Source organism: Talpa occidentalis, unplaced genomic scaffold (genome assembly GCF_014898055.3).
Source record: "Talpa occidentalis isolate TD23 unplaced genomic scaffold, MPIMG_talOcc4v2.1 talOcc4.4, whole genome shotgun sequence".
Classification (NCBI taxonomy): domain Eukaryota; kingdom Metazoa; phylum Chordata; class Mammalia; order Eulipotyphla; family Talpidae; genus Talpa; species Talpa occidentalis.
The window spans coordinates 132,148,827-132,162,235 of record NW_023604295.1 but is presented as its reverse complement, the minus strand read 5'-3'; the positions used below and the strand labels follow the sequence as shown (position 1 = coordinate 132,162,235).

At 35.2% G+C, this 13,409-nt stretch overlaps 2 long non-coding RNA genes across 2 annotated transcripts in view; both read left to right on the top strand.

Moving 5' to 3' along the window:
- LOC119257009 (uncharacterized) overlaps positions 1-1,756 on the top strand; it is a 298,118-nt gene extending 296,362 nt beyond the window's left edge. Inside the window, exon 6 of the long non-coding RNA XR_008554022.1 lies at positions 1,619-1,756. This is a non-coding gene — a long non-coding RNA (uncharacterized LOC119257009). The remainder of the gene's footprint in view (positions 1-1,618) is intronic.
- A 628-nt stretch (positions 1,757-2,384) lies between these two features.
- Positions 2,385-13,409, top strand: part of LOC129146795 (uncharacterized) — a 55,251-nt gene continuing 44,226 nt past the window's right edge. The window contains exon 1 of the long non-coding RNA XR_008554023.1: positions 2,385-2,592. This is a non-coding gene — a long non-coding RNA (uncharacterized LOC129146795). The remainder of the gene's footprint in view (positions 2,593-13,409) is intronic.

The window sequence follows — 13,409 nt, the reverse complement described above, 5'->3', positions numbered from 1 at the left end:
TACTTTGCAGGGACAGGCATATTTTAGTCATAGAGGAAAACAAGGATAAAAGGTTCAGAAATACTAGAATATTTAAGAAAACATTTCGTTTTTTCCTTTTATAAATAATACATTAAAAATCATACTTATGCCTGAATTTTAATATTTAAGATTAGGTATATTTAAAATATATAGGACTAGGACCTCCCTGGTGGCGCAACAGTTGAGAGCTGGGTTGCAAAGGTGCCCGCAGCCTCTGCGGTGCCGGTTTGATACCCGGCTGCCGGGCGAGGGTCCCACATGGTGCACAGACCTCTCCTGCCGCCTTCTGCTCCCCTCAGCAGTGTACTTCGTCTGTCTGCCTGTTCTGCTCCCTGCTCTGGCTCTGGTGAATTCTGTCACCCTCCTGTGCTTCTGAATGTACCAGTGCTTGTATAAATAAATAAATAAATCTTTTAAAAATAAATAAATAAAATATATGGGATTATGGGTACTTTTTGGTGGGAAAACTACGGTGACTGCACTTGAGGGGAGAAAAAAAGATGTAAAATAATAGTAAATCATAATGATATAAATAAGTAAATAAGACATAGAGAGACTTCTAAGTTTTGTTAATATTGTACTTATCACTACTGGAATTACATGTTGTTTTCCATGACCCTTAATTACAGTTTTTTTGTGCAACTATATATATATATATATATATATGACACCACATTTTGTTTGTTTAGCTTTTAACATTGCAATTCAATACTGAATATTCAATACTGAAATTCAATATCCAACACTGAAAAAATTGTTCACAGTAAGAAATATCTTCTTTGCGTATGGAAAGCTGTTAAGTTTTGTTCTTATCTTTTATGATTATTCATACATGTACCTTTGTTTCTCTTTTCTCCTTGGAAGTCCTTGGAATTCAGTGAGATGATTTAAATGAAGATCTACATACTTCAGTTTTGAGAAATGTTTAAATCATTTCTTACATTATTGATAATCCATCAGTTTTTATCGACTTCTAACATTTCTTACATTTGAGCAATGATCCTAGGACTCTGTCCTTAAATTCACTGTTAATTTGCAATATTTTCTCTTTTCTCCAATCTGTGACATATGCACTCCCAGTGTTTGCTTTGGTATTGTGAATACTCTCATTGGGGCTATAATTAAGTCTCTTTGAAAATATGTTGTTTTTCTTTGAGTTCCATTATTGCTGCTTCAACACTATTCTTCTCTGCTAATTTCCAACTTGTTTTCTCAGCTCCCTAATTGGGTCTCTTTGCTCTTTATGTGCTCATAGATATTTCATTCTTCAGACTTCTTCAAAATCCATAGAATTCAGGTGCTTGGCACTTTTTTGGTCACTGACAGATTAGCTGCATAAGAGTGTATTTCTGTTTATAATCTTGGGGACACAGTAAGTTGTTCAATAAGGTTGTTCATCAGTTGTTCTGATGAGGTCTTGGAGGAAGCATCTATTTCTAGAATTCTCAATGCAAAGTTAGTTTTCATGCTATTATAAGCAAGGAAGCAAGTCAGTCCCCCAGGGATGTTTCCTGTCTTCTTCCTGAATTAAGACAGAAAGGCACTCCCACACCTTACCTTAAGTAAACAGCCCTTATCCATTGTATCTCTTTTACAGTGGTTCCTCAGTTATCACTTGGTGCCAGGAATAATGGACATTGATATCTACTTTGGGCTTCAAGATGTTGTGAAAACTCAACTTCCTCAGAAGTTCCTTCAAGCTGTAACTTATGGCCTTTATTTCTTGTCCTGATGCAAAAGGTAAGATGGAAGAACAAAAACTAAGAAACGTATTCAATTCAAACTTACAAATGTATTTTTCTCTAACAGTCAGGTATTTCATGTTTCAGTTTCTTTTTCTTTCCCCTTTGCTATTTGGCTGTGAGGTTTAGATAGTAGCATAGAATGAGTTCTGATAGGGAAGGGACATACTCATAGGTTGGCTATAATTGCTTAGATGGAGCGAATCTTTGCGTTATGTTTATTGCCTGAGAGGAATCAGTTGCTTTTAATCATAAGCAAATGGTCAAAGCTGAAGTCATCAGTTTCCTTTTTCTGAATTTTGTAAGAGAATTACTCACTAACATAAAAACAGCAACTGTTCTCAACTAAATTAATCTATCAATTTCAATGTGCAATAATGATAATACATGAAACTCAATAAAAATCTAATATTCTTTATTTCCTATTGATGCAAGTCTGTATTATGAACTCAAATTTTTTGCTTTTTTAACTCCTTGGTTACTATTATTAGAATCCCTTTTGGTTGCCTGATTCAACAATAAGAATTTATGCAGGAAGAGTCAATTACTTCATTTAGCCACAAGTTTTTAAGTGAGCATTGAGAGAAGAAATGTTGCTGTTTTTTCTTAAAGATTTATTTATTCATGCATACAAGGACTGGGGTACAGGCCAGATGAGCAGGAGGGTGAGAGGATTCACCAGAGACAGAGCGGGGAACAGAACAGTGGGTGAGACAGGAGAGGTCTGCTGCACCATTTGGGAATCCCCTTGGCCGCCCGGGATCGAACCCACGTTGCAGAGGCTGCAGACAGCTTCACAGAGCTGCACTCAACTGCCTGCGCCACCAGGGTAAGCCCAAGAAATGTTGATTTTTATGTCGTTTTTTGCTGAATGTTGAAAATCAAGTAATTGACAATAAAAGGTCTTTTCAACCAAAGATTAATTTTAATCAGTAATCACATATAGGCCAAACATGCACTTCTGTATACTAGAATCTTTCTATAATGTTGTGCCACTTACATATGATATAGATAAATTTATAATATTACAAACCTAAAAAGAATAACATAGGGTAATTTATGATGTGGAAGTTAATCCTACTCTCTAATATCAAATTTATAAAAGGTGCTATTTGCAAAGATTATGTTACATAGTATATATTGTGAAATATTTGGTATATTTGATTCATGATCTAATAATATTAACAGATACATATTTAAGTGTACAAATTTCATTTCTTCATAACAAGGTGAATACTATAAAATGATGGGTAACTGCTTGATGTAATATCATAAATGTGAAACTATCATTTTTAAACATTGAATCACATATTAAATATTTGGTGAGGGTTTGAGAATTGTGGTATTGATATATGTAAAATGTTCGCACCAACTTTTAACCAATACCCTAACACTCTGTTCTTATACATATGCTTAAGAGAATTTTTGTTTATGTGATTAAGTCTAGAGAAGAAAAAATGCCCCAATACACAAAATAAAATTCTGCAAAATAACTGAGGACATTTAATACAAAGAAGCAAATTTAATTCATACTTGTAGGCTTTGGGCTAATGGGCCCACTTTATACCAGTGAGCATGCATGCGAGACACGGTGTTAAGTTCTAAAGTCCAAAACTGCTGCCACTATTTTACCAGCAAAGTTGGAAAATCAAAGCTACTTAATGGCCACCAAGACAAATCAGAGAGTAAATTCAACCTATTGGAGGATGGAATGAGTATGGAGGAAAATGTTTTTAGAAAAGTATATTGATTTATTGGTTGGAACAAACTTTACCTGAGCCTAACTCTTTTCGAGGCTTTCTTTTATTCAACATAGTTTTTTTTATCTTATTATAAACCAGATTGGCTTGTGTTTTCCCACAGTTTCATCATAGGATCTCAACTGATTTAGTTGTCATATAATTAGATTACTTATTCAGGGAATACATTCCTAAATATTTATAAAGTTGCTTGCTAAGTGTCATGCAGAATAGAAATAACATAAAGACAGAGGCTTCCATTCATATAACAACTTGTGCTATCTAAATCAGGAAGGGTGGGAAAATAAACTCACTGAAATATTTATCAAATTCCAAGTCTTATTAAGGAGTTATTAATATTTGTCATTATAAAGCTAATCAGTACCAATACCAATAATACTAGTAGTAAAATATAAGCTAATATATATGAGCCGCTATTTTTTGACAGTCACTTTTCCAAGAATTTAATATGTAGTGTGTTCATTTCCGAGAATGGAAGATGTCACTATTAAAATCTATCTACAGCAAAAACTATACTTCCAAACTACTGACAATAATGTAAACCAACAGTACTTCGATAAAAATATTATGCTATAAAATTATTCTATACCAGGAAATTAGTATAAACTGAGACTGCCAGGACATGTTTGTAATCAGTATCCAATATATATGTAATTGTTATTTAATATAATACTTATAAGATTGTTAAGAGAGGGGTGCTGTTTTTATCCTCAGTTTATAGAGAAAAACTGAGACAGAGGCAGGTAATTTATTGTAGCTCTGTTGTATCTGACAATTAACTTTTTTTATTATAATGTGTCTAACATTAAGCTTTTGATTCACTTCAAAGCCATCCATTTTGAATAAATACATTGCCAGCTTCACAACTAGGTAAAGTCAGGCTGCTCCACCAGGAAGTTCCCCTTTCTGAAAATTCTGGGTCACCTGACAGCTGAAATGTCTCTTCCTTCCTGTGGTTTAATTCCTGTTCTTATGGTTTAAATTCACCAATAAACAGGAAACTTCCAAAACCCTACATTCTCCATCCTTGACCCAAATAAGGCAGAATCTCAATTCTTCCTCCCTTGTTATCTTTCTCCCATCACCCCAATCTCACTGTGTGACCCCAGATATGCCATGTTCCGTCTGGACTAATAACTAATAAACCTTCTTTCTTCACTTGCTCCAATGCTTCTTGCCATCCTAATAAGAACCATAAGTGCCTGCCCAGGTACAACAGGAGTACAGGTCCAGTAAATACCGGAGGGAGGAGGGGCTCCCACAAGTAGTATGGTTCCAGATGAGCATCTTCAGGGTAATAACCATTTCCATTGACAGGATGGCATCCCACAAAACAATGTCATTTGTCTTTTAAGTGGCACAGCCAGCATTTGAACATAGATAAACTTACTGATTCCATAAACAGGGCTTTTAACCACTTAAATTGCTGACTATGCAAGGAGACATACATGCCAAACATAAAGTGAAGAAGGTAACAGCACATCTGTAACATTTCTTACTGAAAATTTGAGGAGAAATTCACCTATAGAATCTCTTGCTTTGAGCACATGAAAAGATATTTAATTATATATATATATATATATATATATATATATATATTTTTTTTTGCCTAGAAGAACTAAGGTATAGGCCAGAGATGCAGGGGTAAAGAAGGGAGTGAGAGGAGTCACCAGAGACAGAGTAGGGAGAAGAACAGGCCAGTCCACTGAAATACACTGCTCAGGGGAGCAGCAGGCAAGACAGGAGAGGTCTGCTGTGCCATGTGGGTCAGCTCCCTGGCCAGGATGGAACTAAGGCCATAGCAGTGATAGCCCTAAGACTTAACCCCTAAGCCACCAGGGAAGCCCTACTTATATACTCTTATGGCTGAAATGCATGATATTTCCTGCCTTAGAATGCAGAAACAGCTATATCTTTGTTAGGTAGGCGATTTTTCCTTCCTTAGTACAGTTCCTCAAGGGAAAACAGACTTTAGTGATGGGGTGAACATCTATGTACTTTGGACAAAGAAAAAAATCAGAAAAGGATTTTAAAAATTGAAAAACTCGGGCCTCCCCGGTGGCGCAGCAGTTGAGTGCTGGGTTGCGAAGCTGCCCGCGGCCTCTGCGGCGCCGGTTCGATCCCCCAGCCACCGGAGGAGGGTCCCACATGGCGCGCAGACCTCTCCTGCCGCCCGCTGCTCCCCTCAGCAGTGTACCTCGGTCCCTCTGCCTGCTCTGCTCCCCGCTCTGGCTCTGGTGAATTCTCTCACCCTCCCGCGCTTCTGACTGTACCCAGTGCATGTATAAACAAACAAACAAACAAATAAATAAATAAATAAAAACATGCCTCTATATAAAAAAAAAATTTAAATCAATCACCAAAAAATGTTTTATATATTACCCAAATCAAAACACCTTAACATTAGGAAAATACTACAGAAGCTCATCAGTTCCTCAACTACTGATTAGCATTCTTGTAGTCATCAATACAGAGTAAAGCTATGCCATAAAATCAACCCTGAAATCTCAGTAAACAAAAGTTTACTTCTGGAGCATATGAGGGTTAAGAGACTCTTTTACTGCTTCCCCCACAGTGCTGCAAACCAGCTCCAAGTCTATAGAAACTGCCCCAACTCAAAACACTTCTTTGAAATCAAAAAGGAAGAGTATCCTGGGCCTCCATGGTGGTGCAGCTGGTTGAGCACAGCACTGTGAAGCTCTCCACAGCCTCTGTAGCACGGGTTTGATTCCCGGCCAGCCAGGGAGAAACCCACATGGCGCAGCAGACCTCTCCTGTCTCACCCACTGCTCCCTCAGCAGTGTCTCTGGTTCTTCTCCCCACTCTGTCTCTGGTGAATTTCGCTCACCCTCTTGCGCCTCTGACCTGTACCCCAGTTCTTGTATAAATGAATAAAATCTTAAAAAAAAAAAAGGAAGAGTATATTGAAAACTTCCATCAAATATTGACTGGAAAACACTAGATCACACTGTCCCAATCTAACATGAACTAGACTAGAAAAAGTCTTTCTGTGTTTACCTGGGATCATGAGCCAGAAAATGCACAGATTTTTCTACAGTTGCTATGTTTAAGAAATGGATGTCCTGATTTACTATGACATACAATATTTCAATCGTTTGATTCTGTGACAATTTACTTAACATGAAGTTTTGATCTAACCAAGGTATCTTCTATAGCCAAAAAAACTAAATATAGAGTGATTTCAACACTGTTACCTGAAAGGTATTATTAATTCTGACTACAGAGTGTGACAGAGTGTATAAACAGAATGTTTCTTCATAAGTGAACATTTCATGGCATTTAAAATACTCATTAAGGATTTTTGTACTAACTATAAATTTCAGAGTTCCTAAAAGTCTATGCAATTATTCTTGCTACCCATCAGCAATTTGTATACATCAGATATTAAACCCAGCCTAAGCATATTGCATTTTTATAGTTTTCAGCAGCTGAATTGTCCTCATCAAATTAATCTTCCTAAGCATTTTCATATTAGATCATCCTATGTAGATATGCAGACAGTTTCTTCAGCTATCAGACTTTTCACATTATTTATAAAAACTATAATAGGCTTACATTCTGTAAAAAAATTTTTTTTCTAAAAGAGCATGTCTTTCTTTGACCACCAAATAGGTTTTTTTCTTTAAAAAATAAATGGCTTTCCCTATAACAAAATATGGTCATATTTATTATAGAAAACACAGACAAAGAGAAGAAAATGATCATTATCTGGGATGTCTCACACCAAAATACCCATTATTATCAGTTTGTTTATAATCCTACCAATCACATATGCAGATACATATGTGATACACACAACAATTTTTGTTTCTGAAAAAAATTATATTAATATATCTGCAAATGCCCCTTTTCAAAATCTTAGCTTTTAAGACAATAAAACATCCATTGAAAAATTTGAAAGGAGAATACAAAGAGTATAAAATGTAAACAATCATTCAAACAGACAACACTCAATGCAACATTTTCAGGTAATGTTCTTTAAAAATAATGTAACATGGGGAAATTTAAAGTTAATTGTGCAATTTGTAAATGAGGCTGGAGGAAAAAGTCATAGAATCTAGGAAGTGAAAGCATTCATTTTCATGAGAAAATGTTTATCTAACTTCATTCGCCAGTATTGAAACCTCTTTGGATCCTTGCTGTCGCCACCACAACTTTGGCAAGCCCGTAACAAAAAATAGAGTGCATTCTCGATTCATAAACTTTCCAGAGAATGACAAAGTAACCATGATCATAATCTCATCTTATGGATATGTAAATATTAAAATTTTAATTTCTTTGGAATTCTTCAGGAAAAGTCATCAAATATACAGAATTAGTTTTGTTTTTACATTTCGTTAGTATTCATTAAGCCCATGTTATCACAAAACTCCAGTCATAGTCACAGTTTATTAATTTTGTTACAGAATTTTGTTACACAAAATTCCAGTCATAGTCACAGTTTATTAATTTTAATTTTATTAATTTTGTAAATTATTTTTGTTATTATATATTTAACCAATATATAATAATACTACAAGTTATATGCTAGCTACCATACATATATATACAAATATATATAAATATATATACACAAATGTATATCATATATACTAATACATGAGATATGTTATAGGAAAACCAAAAACTGCCACCCCAAAAGATGACTTTGTTAGAGATTTATTTCATGGAAGGGACTCTGAAAGCTGGGTGGAAGTTGCTTTTGATATTTATCTATCAATTTCTCTCTAAGTGTATTCCAGAAAGACCTAATCCCCTTCTCTCCTGTCACTGGAGAAAGCAGAAGTATCTTTGTTTTCCCCAGGAAACACTCTAACTGACTTCCCCTTTATTTCCCCAACCTCTCTGTCTTGGCTAAGCTGCTTGAGGCATCTGAAGTCATGTGAGTTAGTCAGATCTCTTCCATGTATACAGGAAGTATGTATGTAATTATTTAACTTCTGTTTGATTTCTCTTATTGTGGTGGGTTTTGAACCAAGGTCAATACCATGAAAACTGTCATAACCTTCAACCTAGCAGTTTAGTTTAATGCGCTATCCTACATTTCTCAGGGCTATAGTAATGTGTAGCTTAATGCTTATTGATATATGTCTGTTCTCTCACAAGATGATGATAACATTAGTCCCTAATGACAACCCACATAACGGTTATTTTAAACTGATAACATAGAAGAGAGCAACTATTCCTGGAAGATCATTATTAATCCTATAACTAACTGCCCCGAGACTGTCAATGTCTTCCCAGACCTGAGAATGAAGAAGCCCTCCCTAAGCCCCTCACATCAAATTCCTTTCTTTCCTATATAATCTTCCTTCACTCACACCCTAAAGAGACAATTTCTTTAAAATACTAACTGTGATTATCCTGTGGTGGCACCACATGTGAATACAGGCATTCCTTTGTGGAAACAAAGTCTGACTTTCTGAGCACAAGAAATACAACCTAGTTAGATTGGTAACATTATCAATATGTCTGATGTTTGCTTGAATATTTGCCAGCCTAGTAGAACCCAGCAGGGTATGGGATAATTTCCTTTGTGCCCTGATATTATATGTATATTAATTTTTTTTTAATTTATTTATTTTTATACAAGAACTGGGGTACAGGTCAGAGGTGTGGGAGGGTGAGAGGATTCACCAGAGATAGAACGGGGAGTAGAACAGGCAGACGGACCAAAGGCATTGCTGAGAGCAGCAACAGGCATGACAGGAGAGGTCTGCCGTGCCATGTGGGATTCTCCTTGGCGAGCCAGGAATCAAACCCACGCTGCAAAGGCTGTGGACAGCATCACAGCTCTGTGCTCAACCCACTGCACCTCCGGGGAGGTGTATGTGTAAATTTATATATTCATATATGCAATATAAATTATAAAAATAATTATGATTATTAAAAAAAGTAAATCTCGAATTATCAGGTTGGTTGGTGTTCAAATTCTAGTTCTACAGCCATTTGGTCTATCTAAACAAATCACTTTTGCTACTAAGAAAATTTAATTAAACTTACTTTTCTCAGAAATTCCTTTGGGCTACAAAAGATTTTGATACTTTATTCTTTGATCATCTAGGTTTATACCTTGTGTAATCTTAATATTGTTTGTAGTGCAGTTGAATTGAAGACTTCAGAGATTGATACATTTTCCACTTCCATTTGCAGTGAAAATTGTTTATTTCAAAGGAGTCTTTTATAAATCCTACTGTTACCTTTCCCCCCAACACTACTATGAATTGAAATCATTCTGCTTTATCTATGTCCCTCTGAGATTATTCACATTCTGTATCACCAGCTGTGTTTTACAAGTTTCTCATTCTGTTATATAACTTTCAGTTGTATCCTGGGACATAAAGTCATAGCATCTTATTCCCTTATCTCAATTGTCTCTACTCATCATTTAATTTTTTTTTTCAGAATTTCCAATGACAATACAGTGGGATCAATTTAATTCATGATCATTTAACTCTTCATCAACATGGATTAATATTTTTTTTAACTAAGAAAGATCTTTTTCTAAAAATGTATGCATTGGTTAGATGAAAGTCATATTGTGGAATAATACAGAGTTTTTCTTACTCTATTCCACCCATTACTTTTTAAATATACAAAGCTAAACTTTCTTTTATTTTTATATAATTTTCAAAAAGAAAAAATCATTCTCATAAGAGTTTGTATCAACACAGGGCATAGTAATAAGTGTAAAACCATATCTTTAAAGTAGGTAAATATCAATAAAGAATTTGCAGATTACATTAAAAATAAAATTTTGAAAGTTGATTCAAATTTGCAACCTAAGTGAAATTAATTCATTTTTTGACTGAAAATACCATAAATCATCACAAACAATAAAAGTCATTCATTTTTTCCATTTGATTAAAAGTTATTGTTTTAATCAAAATTATTTTGAGTGTTATTTGTAAAGATACTTGCTTTTAAAGAGATATATACTGCCTATCCTATCTTCAGAGAGAATCAAGTGAATGTAGTTGTTGAGTCTTTTAGAGTAATTGGTTGGAAACTTTTTGCAAAGTAGAAAAATGTACATGTTAACATTTATGTAACATTTCAATTCCTTGACCTTGCCTACTCATTTCATTCTTACTGTAATTTTATTATATCAGTGTAGCTTGCAAGGGGCAAATTGTTGGAAATACTTTTGGAGCCAATTAGCTATAAATTTTTGATATATTTAGTGACACATAATTCTCTATTAAGAATCAGCTAAATGTTTCTTCAGTGATTAAAGCAACAGATGGTCCTTGAACAAAGTAAAGTAGGTAAGTTTGATTACCCAAACATTCCCAGATATGCATTTCTATATTCAAATAGGAACATAATTTTAATGCTCGAATTTTGAATAACAGACTTTTCAAGAATTTACTGTAAAGAGCAATTTTCCAAATTCACATATTCATCATTTAAGAAATAGGAAGATTGGGCCTCCCTGGTGGTGCAAGGGGTTAAAGCACCGCACTATGAATCAATCTGCAGCCTTGGCAGCATGAGTTCAATACCCGCCCAACCAGGGAGCAACCCACATGGCAAGGCAGACCTCTCGTGTCTCGCCTGCTGCTCCCCTCAGCAGTGTATTTCGTCAGTCTGCCTGTTCTGTTCCCTGCTCTGTCTCTGGTGAATCCTCTCACCTCCCGCATCCCTGGCCTCCACCCCAGCTTTTGTATGCATAAATAAATAAATCCAAAAAAAAAAAAAGAAATGGGAAAATTTACTCATTAATCATCTATATAACTTACATCTCAAAGATCTGTGATGACCAACCCTTTTTCTTTTTTTTTAAGATTTATATATTTTATGCATACAAGAGCTGGGGTACAGGCCAGAGATGCAGGGGGTGAGAGGATTCACCAGAGACAGAGTGGGGAACAGAACAGGCAGACGGATAAAATACACTGCTGAAGGGAGCAGCAGGTGAGACAGGAGAGGTCTGCTGTGCCATGTGAGTTTCTCTCTGGCCGGCTGGCTGGGAATTGAACTCATGCTGCAGAGGCTGCAGACAGCTTCATAGGTTGTGTCTTAATGCTTGCGCCACCAGGGAGGCCCCCGGCCAACCCTTTTTCTTTCATCTTATCTCTTCTGGGTTCATGTCTTGGGTATGATATTAATATATTTTTTAAAAGTACACTATAGAGTATTCCAGCCCCCCTTATTCTCAGGAATATCGTCTTGGAGCCCAGAGTTCCTATTTGTCAGCTAGGGGTAGGGTCATATAGGGGGGCTCTCACCAAGGGTAAAAGTCCGTATGTGAGGAACGTACTGGGAAAACTTGCTGAAAACAACAAGCAGATATTAGAATGAAGATAATGTGCTTTGGCTATTGGGAACAGTGGAGACCCCCAGGCAATAGCCCCTGGTGACTCCACCTTAGCTTACATCTCCAATAACTGTTTCCCCCATTCATGTTCATGCTCTGCATACTTGCCCCACCTTTGTTCCTTATTCAAATAAACATGAGATGACTTTGGATGGGGGCAGCACATTACATCCTATGTAGCCCCTCTAGGCTTTTCATTGCTCTGCATGAACTTTGAGTAATCTCTCCTCCTGCATCAGTCCCAAAGCTACCACCACATATAGCAAAACACTACCTCCTCCAAAATTGCTATTTCTCCTTTTATTTCCTTAATTTCAATGATAGCACATCTCTTTGCTGGCCTTATCAACATTACCTTCATGAATTTTAAAATCAGATCTCTCTGTTTCTCCAGAACAAAGATTAAATCTTCATTACAAGCAATATTTTCTTTCTTTGAAAGATTTCCTTCCTTTTGTATTTCCATTACTCTTCCTTTGCCCTAATTACACTTACCATGCATCTGTTTTACTATCTTGCCAATTTCCCTAGCAAAATCTCTTTAGAAGTTCATTTACTTGTAAAATAGCAAGATCCTCATCTTTTCTGCACAAAACATTGCAATTAATTATAAATTTATTTTTTCTGAAATAAAATCAAAATACTAAAGGAGGATAAATACTAATCAATACTAAAATCAAAATACTAAAGGAGGATAAATAGTCTTCCTAAGAAGGAATTATTATTGTTAATAGCAACCTTGATGATAAAGTTTGCTTCTTTGTAAAAATAGAGTGATATTTCTGCATCTCCTACATCTTCCCCACATGTTGAAATTTATGCTCTACTACTCTGTTGCAAACATGAAGGTCTTCATAAAATTGTAGAGGTGGCATTCAGAGATGGCAAACATAATGGCATATAATATTAATATGTTTAGGAAAAGGCAATGTAAGGAGTACTGTAATACATAGCATGATTTTTTAATTGTATTTCTTTTTGTTAAAGTAATATTGATTTACAATATTGTATATGATTTAGGGGTATAGTTTCACACTTCTTCAGATGTATGTTATCACATCACATACCCTAATCCTCCATAGTCAATTTCTAAGGTTTGTTTGAATTTTTTTTTTAGAGAAATAATTTTTGCATACAAACAAGTGACTGAATTTTTGGTGATTAAAACAAAGTTTTAAAAAATATATCCTTCCATTTGTGAAGATTCTATTATCATAAGATGACAGCATGTTCCATTTAGCAAGAAAAACTTTCAGTCATCATAAGTGATATAACTATAATAAGGGCTAAACAACTACTCGGTTAGATGATTGATTTAGTTTGCTGAACAATTCCTACCATAAAATGTCTCCAATGGGGATTTCTGATGATTTTTAAGCCACGAAATTATGCATTAACTAGAAAAATATTTCACTTTTTTATCATGATTTTAGGCACGACTTCTAATTTATTGGTAAATATGAAGACCTTAATTCTCTTTCTAAATAGTGAATGGAATTGAGATTAAACACAGGATTTTAAATGCATTAAGTTGATGTAAAAAAA